The sequence below is a fragment of the Cryptomeria japonica genome, chromosome 7 (assembly GCF_030272615.1).
Source record: "Cryptomeria japonica chromosome 7, Sugi_1.0, whole genome shotgun sequence".
Taxonomy (NCBI): Eukaryota; Viridiplantae; Streptophyta; class Pinopsida; order Cupressales; family Cupressaceae; genus Cryptomeria; species Cryptomeria japonica.
In genome coordinates, this window is record NC_081411.1 from 213,990,155 (window position 1) to 213,998,589 (window position 8,435).

Sequence of the window (8,435 nt, forward strand, 5' to 3'; positions counted from 1 at the left end):
TCTCTCTCCCTCCCCCTCTCCTTATCATATTCTATCCCTCTCTTCCTACCCCCCTCTCTCTCTAACTCTCTCTCCCTCCCCCTCTCCTTATCCTATTCTATTGCTCTCTTCCTACCCCCTACTCTCTCTCTCTCTCTCTCTCTCTCTCTCTCTCTCTCTCTCTCTCTCTCTCTCTCTCTCTCCCTCCTACCCCCTTCTCTCTCTATCTCTAACTCTCTTTTCCTACCCCCTACTCTCTCTCTCTCTCTCTCTCTCTCTCTCTCTCTCTCTCTCTCTCTCTCTCTCCTACCCCCTTCTCTCTCTGTCTCTAACTCTCTTTTCCTACCCCCTACTCTCTCTCTCTCTCTCTCTCTCTCTCTCTCTCTCTCTCTCTCTCGCTCTCTCGCTCTCCACTTCCTCTTTGGTTCCTAGTTCTACATAACCCGTATGGGTTATGCAGAACTAAGGCCGAAAATTCTATTTTTGCGTAACTGGTACGAGTTATGAGAAATTGTTCCTCAAGACCCATACGGATTTTGAGGAACTTGTTTTTTTATTATAGGTTTTGAGGAACTTTTTGTTTTTTTATTATTTTTGGCTAGTAGCACATTTTTTTATTTCATAAAGCACACATGGGTTATGAAAAATTTCATTTGTTTTTGCATGTGGCCACTTTTCTGTTCACCATCTTGGTGCACTTACCCATCTATGAAATGCCTTGCTTATGTAGAACTAATCCTCTTTATTGATATTGTATGCTTTGACACATTCTTCATGTAATGAGGTATTTTTATTTTGGAAACAAGATGCTAACACATCTTTGTGTAGTTGGAAACCATCAATATTTCTTGATCTTCATCTACATGAAATCCCACTTTGACAAAAGTAGATTATCGTAGTTAATAAGATTATGTGATTTTCTCCTTGGTCATGCTTGTTGTCTCATGATCACTTGGTATATCGATGTGACCCATAATAAATTATTTATCTTCTTCTTTGATGTAATTTACATGCCATTTATTTGATTGTCTATGTGTCCAAAGGACACAAATGTCTCATCTTTGGAAACAGAGGTGGTTGGACTATGGTTAGGATCATCTTCATTTAAATTGTCATCATGGATTGTATAAAGGTGTATGAGGGAATAATCCTAGATTTCTTGAACACAAGTAAGATCTTGATCAAAGATAGGCTCATCCTTTTCTATTAGTCCTAGGACAATACATAAAGGTGTTTTCATTGGATGGGTTTTTGAATTGAGATAAAGTGGATAGTAATGGTTTAGTGGATGTTAGATTGGAATAGGATGTAGAGACTATGAGGATTTCTTGGATTGATGATGGATATGATGATTTTCATATGCATGGTTTTAGGAAATTGGTATCTCAACCTTGAATAATAAAAGGGTACTACTGATAAAAGGCTATTGTTAATACATGAGTGTAGGGGTTCCAAGGGGTGTGCCTCCCTAGTGGGCTTTGTTCCTTTTACTAGTTGAGGGTCTAGGGGGTAGTGCACCTCGGTGGGGGTTTTAGGGGACATCACCCTTGAAACAAAATTTTATTTATAATTTATCATTGTGAATCTTGACCATTTATCATTAGGTCATAGATAGATAACAATGGATATTTTGTGTGCTTTGTTGTCCCTAGAAGGCAACCAGGCTATTTCATGAGGGTATTGAATTGCGACTATGCATTGTGATGTATTTTGAGATCTTGATAGTTATTGAATTACCTTTGGATCTCATTGGTGATACTTCTATGAGAAGCCTTCTCTACAAGTATATTGTATTTTTTTGTTGATTTTTGAATAATGTATTGGATAGCTTTTAGAGTGTGGGGTTTTTCTCCTGAAATTCTTTTCCCTATGTAAATCATTGTGTTGTGGTATACATGCTATTTATGTTTATTTCCATTAATTTAATGTAATTTTAGTAAAGATCTATAAAAGTTCTGCGTTACCCTCCTCTCAAGTTTCATGTAGAAATTTATTTCGCTACCATAACTTCATTACACATGTGAGATAAGGATTTGAGATATAGTTTGGTTTTTAAAGAAGTGTTGAATGAAATATTGGTTACTGTTCTCAAGGATAGCAAAAGGATAACTAATGGATGTTTGTTGGGTATGAATGGTATAACTAATTCTAGTCGACTCTTAATATTTAGGAGTAATAGATGGGTGAGTAAATCTTATAGGTTGTTGGTAAGTAGGTTGGAAATTTTGGGGGTTGTTGGAATGAATTATAGATGGATATCTAATCAAATTTTCTTAAGAAACTATTCTCCAAGGTTTGATCATCATGAATGTCATACTGTAGTTGATATACAAGACCTTATTTATTTTTGTAGGGGTCATACTTTGTTTAATCAATAAGAACAACATCATCCTCATCATCAAAGAAAGAATTATTAGTTTGGCTAAGGATATTATCAAGGTAAGATGAAGGCATGGTTACAAAATTGGATAAGGATTGACAATAAGATGATTTTGTTGGATAATTTGGTTGAGTTTGGTTTGGATGCAAAATATGGTTAAGTTGGTGGATAATGGTTTGGATTCTAAACCCTTGTGCAAGGTAAAGACAAGAAATAAAAGAATATTTTAGTTTTTGGATTCTTAATTATTTTGGGTTCTCATATTTTTTTTGGGGATTTTTTGGTTTTGAAATCCTATACAAAGAAAAACAAAAAAGATTAAAAAATATAAGGCTAAAAAAGGTTAAATTTATCATTAGGATTCAAATAGGGAGGTTATAATCAAATGATAATATACATAGAGAACAAACCAATAATTATAAAATTAATCAAGTGGGAATGACTCTTAGCATGGACCCATGAGTGAAATTCTAACAAATTTAGTTATGAATGGATAGCTAGGAATTAAATCGACTCATAAAAAAGTGCATGATCCCTTACTAAAGGTTGCTAAAATATTTACCTTGGTTAATTCTCTCTTATTATTTAACATAAGTGCATTGTGAGATTATTGGAGTATGATCTGAATCTCTTGCACCACACCAAATGATTACCAAAGGACTCAAGCTAGACTATATATAGGCTATTTATAGAAATTCTCTATATGTCACAAGGGTATGTGACCTACTTAAGTTTTAAAAATATAGGAAAGTGAGTAATTCACCCTCCAATATTTATTGTCTATTGAAATACTAGAGTTGAGGTCACTCTCTAGGGTGATACAATCCCTAGATTGGACCCCTAAAAAAGGAAAAAAGTGGTGTTTCTAATTCTCAAAATCATACAAGTGTGTTAGATAAAATTACATGCACAAACCCCTTTAGAATTGAAAGATAATTATTCTTTGATTGGCTAAATCAAAATTTGATGTTCATTTTAATCTCCTCATAACAATTATCTCAGAAAGACACAAAAATACAAAGAAAACAAAAAACATGGTCTATAATCTTGTTTTCCTACAATTGTCTTTTAATCATTGTAAGTTTGATGTATTTGCACTTTAACCTAAAAAAAGATTGTTTATATATTTCATTCTTCAAGAGTGAAAAGAAGTTGCATTCAATGATCAATTATAAACATGTAAAAGATTATTTTAAACTAAAAAATTAACTAGATAACATTAAACCTCTTATGAAATATTGATGATTTTCTATAGAAAAATCATCAAAGAAGAATATTGTATGCAAAATATATGCTCACTTGTATTTTGAAAAGGAAAGACTAACTTTGGTTGATTATATCTAAATTTAATCTAAATAAGTGGCCTAATCCACAATGTCCATCTCACAACCATCATTCCAATGATTTCAAAAATGAAAACTAAATAAAGCTAGAAAAATATATTAATGTTTTACTGCATGTTGGCATTTTTGGAAATTGCAAAGGGGAAGAGCAAGTAGCTTGGCCAAGTGATTAAAACCTTGTTAATTATTATTTTTTAACCAATAAATAAAATACAATTAATTATTAACAAAATTTAAGATGTGGAAAAGTGAAAACACAATCTAGAAAGTGCAAATCCACACAAGTGCATGGATTGTAAAAGAAAGTTCCTAAAAAGTGAGTTTTTAAAGTTTAAAATATTGTCTTGCACCAAAACTATAGACTATTATATATGTGAATTCATTTCTCATCCATTCTAGACATAGTTGTGACATCCATCCTAGGAGGGTCTTATGCAAATTTGATTTTTGAAGCCTCTTGAAAAGACATGCAACTAGTGAGAGAAGAAACACACAAAACACACTCATAGGTCCAACAAAATTTAAAGGTTATTATGTTCATGTAGGGCTTACAAAAAAATGTAAGCATATAAATTGGAAATTAAGAAATATAACAAACTCAAAAATAAAAGAAAAACTCAAATCTAATTCCTCTAAGACCAATTATCTTACTACAAATATCAAAAGAGAAACATGTTACTTCTCCTTGTTTGGGATGTGGATGTTAAATATTTATGACACAAAACTCTATTGATGATTGATTTGTCTTTTATAGAGTAGAATTGCATAAGATGTTCACTTGTGAGAAGATAATTATAAATTATTTAATTTATTTTTTGATGAGGAGGTTGCTAATTTGAAGAATGAGCTAATTGATTAGATGAAAATAAAAATTAAATATAATATAAAAATGAATAATTAGCTCCCATTTAATTAAACAATAAAATATTAATTAATTTAATTGATAAATAAAAACTAATAATAATGATGTGATGAATGGTTAATAGTATTTAATGGATGATAAATGATAATGATTAATGTGATGAATATTTAATTAATGGTAACGATAAGAGGAATATTTTAGTATCTACAACCATCTAATGCTCCATCACCTTGAGGAGGTCTCAATTCATGATGTATAATTCCTCATGCATCAAATATATGACAATTATTATTAGATTTAATTAATAATTTATCATTTAAATTAGAAATAGGTAAATATAAAATATTTTCAATGCATGTCTTGGTACTTTTAGCCTTTAAAACATGAAACATTTCTTTTTTTTCTCAAATAACCATGTGATTGATATGAAAAAACTAGCACATGTCTTCTCAAGTAGGTCAACAAAAGTAGTTGTAGATTTATTGTTCAAAGCACATGCTTTAGTATTATCATTATTCAACACATTGTCATGCTCAACTTTAGGAAATTTTTTTTATGATAGCCTTACCTACTAAAGTGATTGAGTGAATGCTTGGGAGGGCCATTGGGTATATCTAATGAAGGTGTAGAATCTGACTCCTTGTGACTATTTTTAATGATATTAGTCTTAAACCAATGGTATATGTTCTTGTTCATATATTTTTTTGTTTATCTTGATTATCCATTTTATAGCTAAACCAATTGGATACTTTACCTCTCGATTTCCTTCACTTTTTGTGTTAGTTTTTTCTTCATTCTTAACTAAAAAGAGTGAATTTATAACTTGATTTGACTAGTTATTATCTTCTTCATTTGAATAATCATCATCAATTGACCAACAATACTCTATTATGTCTAAAACTTGATTGTAGTTTCGTGAGAGTTAGTATGGGAAATAAATTCTATACATGATTAAATATTGACCATATTGACCCAAAATTGTCTATTAAAAGTGATTAATCTAGTTCAATATAGATGTTGATTATAAAATTTGATTATTATTATTGACATAGTTTATTGAATGAGGTATTTGTAGCTGATTACAATCATGTGATAAGTGATTAGAATGTCAAATTCTTTAAAAAATTGCAAGAAACAATAATTATTTGATGAAAGGAAGATGTAGTAATGCTCACAAGTGGAGTATGGTAGACTATCGAAACAAAAGAGAAATTTAGAGGAAAAATACTAGCAAGAATATTTTATGAGGAAACATTTACAGTATTAGAATTATTAGCAACATAAGAACTTTGCATAGCCTATAATCTCTCCATCCTTAATTTTTAAGTCTTCTAGTCTATCTACCCAAGTTTTGATATTAATGAACTCTTTTAACAATTCCTCATCAGTCTAGGCTTGAATTCCTAATAAGAAATATTCTAAAACATAAAATAAATATTTGCATTTGTAAATTGAGTTTTACCAAATGCATGGGCATATAGTCTAACATATGGAGATGTATTAGGGACAATATGTACATTTTGATGACTAATATGTTGACTAGCATGCATATTGATACTTGGAAAATTAAATTGATCACATATCTTTTAGATATTGGTATCTCTTGTTGGGAATGCCACAAGACATCATTTTTTGGCTCATGCCAAATCCACTCATTATTAAAATATGTAATTTATCCCACTTTGCATGGGGAGAAATGCATGCACAATTTTTGCATGAAGTTAAGAATATGATGTATAAATATAGTTTTTTCATGTTAAGTTTGTAATTTATGTATGGAGCTGCATGATAAGTTTCTAAAATTTATAGAAATGAATCATTGTGTCAAAGACCTCTATTTAATAAGGTTATTGCAATTATTTATTTGTCTCTATTCTGTTCTTAGATGATCAATTCATGTTATAGAATGAATCAACAAAAGATTAGTTTGTGTAATTATTACTGTACATCATTTATGTGTTTTATTATTTCTTTATTTCGTATCAAAGAAATTTTGAGAATGTTATTTAGGCTCAATAATTTGTAAAAGAATGAGATTGTGGGAGGTTGAAGAGACAACCAAAACATTGAATAAATTGTTAGATTCAATCATAACTGAAGATAAAAAGATTGTTGTATTTTTAGAGTCTAAGAAAGATCGTTAGTGTGAAGTTGAATTAATCTCCTTCAACTAATTAAAGTTAGTGGTGAACAAAGAAATATCATCATTCATGTTTATAACATATCTATCAAGTAAAGTGCAAGTTGCTTAGTGATAGCTAGCATGGAGATTCAATGACAAAGGTGGAATTGTAAGTTGAAAAAACCATTATCAAATTTAAAGTTTTTTTGCCACTATTTGGTTGTAGGATATCAAAAGAGATCTCAAATTCATAAATGTTATAGTTTGAAAGCAATCACCAAGTCAAGACCATCACTAGTGAAGGAAATATTGCACTCTAAATTTCTTGAAAGAAGGTATCTTTAGTTTAAAATCTATATAAATATTTTTAGTTGTTGCTTGTAAAAACCATTGACAAACTAGACAATAGATCATTTAAAAAAAAGAAAAGTGTAGAAATTAGAATATCCAAAATCACCTAGTCAAAGTGTGAAGATACCACCACAAATCAATATTATTCCCAAATCCTATTTTTGGAGAGATCGTAGTAGAAGAAAAAAGTGAGAATAAATTACAAGGTTAAGTCATTTTTGTTTGATTGATATTTCCAAGATCTTGCCAAAGAAATTATAGCAAGGAAGCCATGGGCTAAGGAAATCACTCAATTGGCATTGTCCAAAGGTGAAATTGATTGTAAAAAAGAAGAGATCAAGGTCAAAGTGAAGTTTTCATATCAATTTAAAAGAGGAATAAACATTTTTTCATAACCTCATGTTTAAAGAGAAGTTTCAACCCTTAAAGTTTGTTTAAAAATTTATCTAGTCAAAAAGAAGATTAGGCATAATCTATCAAGTTTAAATCCATCTCAAAGAAAGGTGAAGACCACAATTTGTAAGGAAGTGAAATCAAATCCTTTAAAAATGCCATAGTGTTTTTGTCAAAATAAATTGAATTCAGGCTTTGTAGGAGAGAAAGTGTGGACCCTTGAAGGAGTAATAGCTAGGTAAAATGCAATCTAAAAGGAGATCACCACACCATAATAGGCACTATGGTAGGACAGAAGCCCACACAATTCAAAAGAAGAAATGAAGTCAACCATATATGTTATTGAGAGGAATAGTTGGTTTTGTGTTGAATCAATTAGTGGCTGAAATTAAGGGGGAGATTATTGGAATATTTAATTGCTTCCAATTCACATGAGAAAATCTCCATGCACATTTTTTGCATGAAGTCAAAAAAAGGATGTCTAAACATAGATTTTGTATGTTAAGTTTATAATCTGCATTGAGTTGCATAATAAGTTTTAGAATTTCTAGAATCAGTTTGTTGTATTAAATACCTCTATTTATTGAGAAATTGTATTTTATTCCTTGTCTCTGATCATTTGTTTAGTTGATCCTTGATCAGGTAATCAAGAACTTTTTGTAATTTTTGAGATTGAATAAAAAAATCTTGTATGTTCAAACCAATTCTCTTTTCACTGTAGAAATTTCTATGTTTTCTAATTTGTTCACTTGTCCCTTTTTTCTCTTTTTCCTTTCTCCATCATGTAATTGTAATAAAAAAATCTACTTGTCCCTTTATGTTTATCCTTTTATGATTTGATGGTAATCCATAATCCATTCCAATGACCTCACTTTTGAACAAGTAGATAGGATATCACCACATTTTACAGAGTCTAGCTTCCATGCCTCCAACGACATTTCTTGTCTCTCTTTTCATCACATATCTCTTGCCTCTCAATTTTACCACAAATTTTAACTCCTTTCT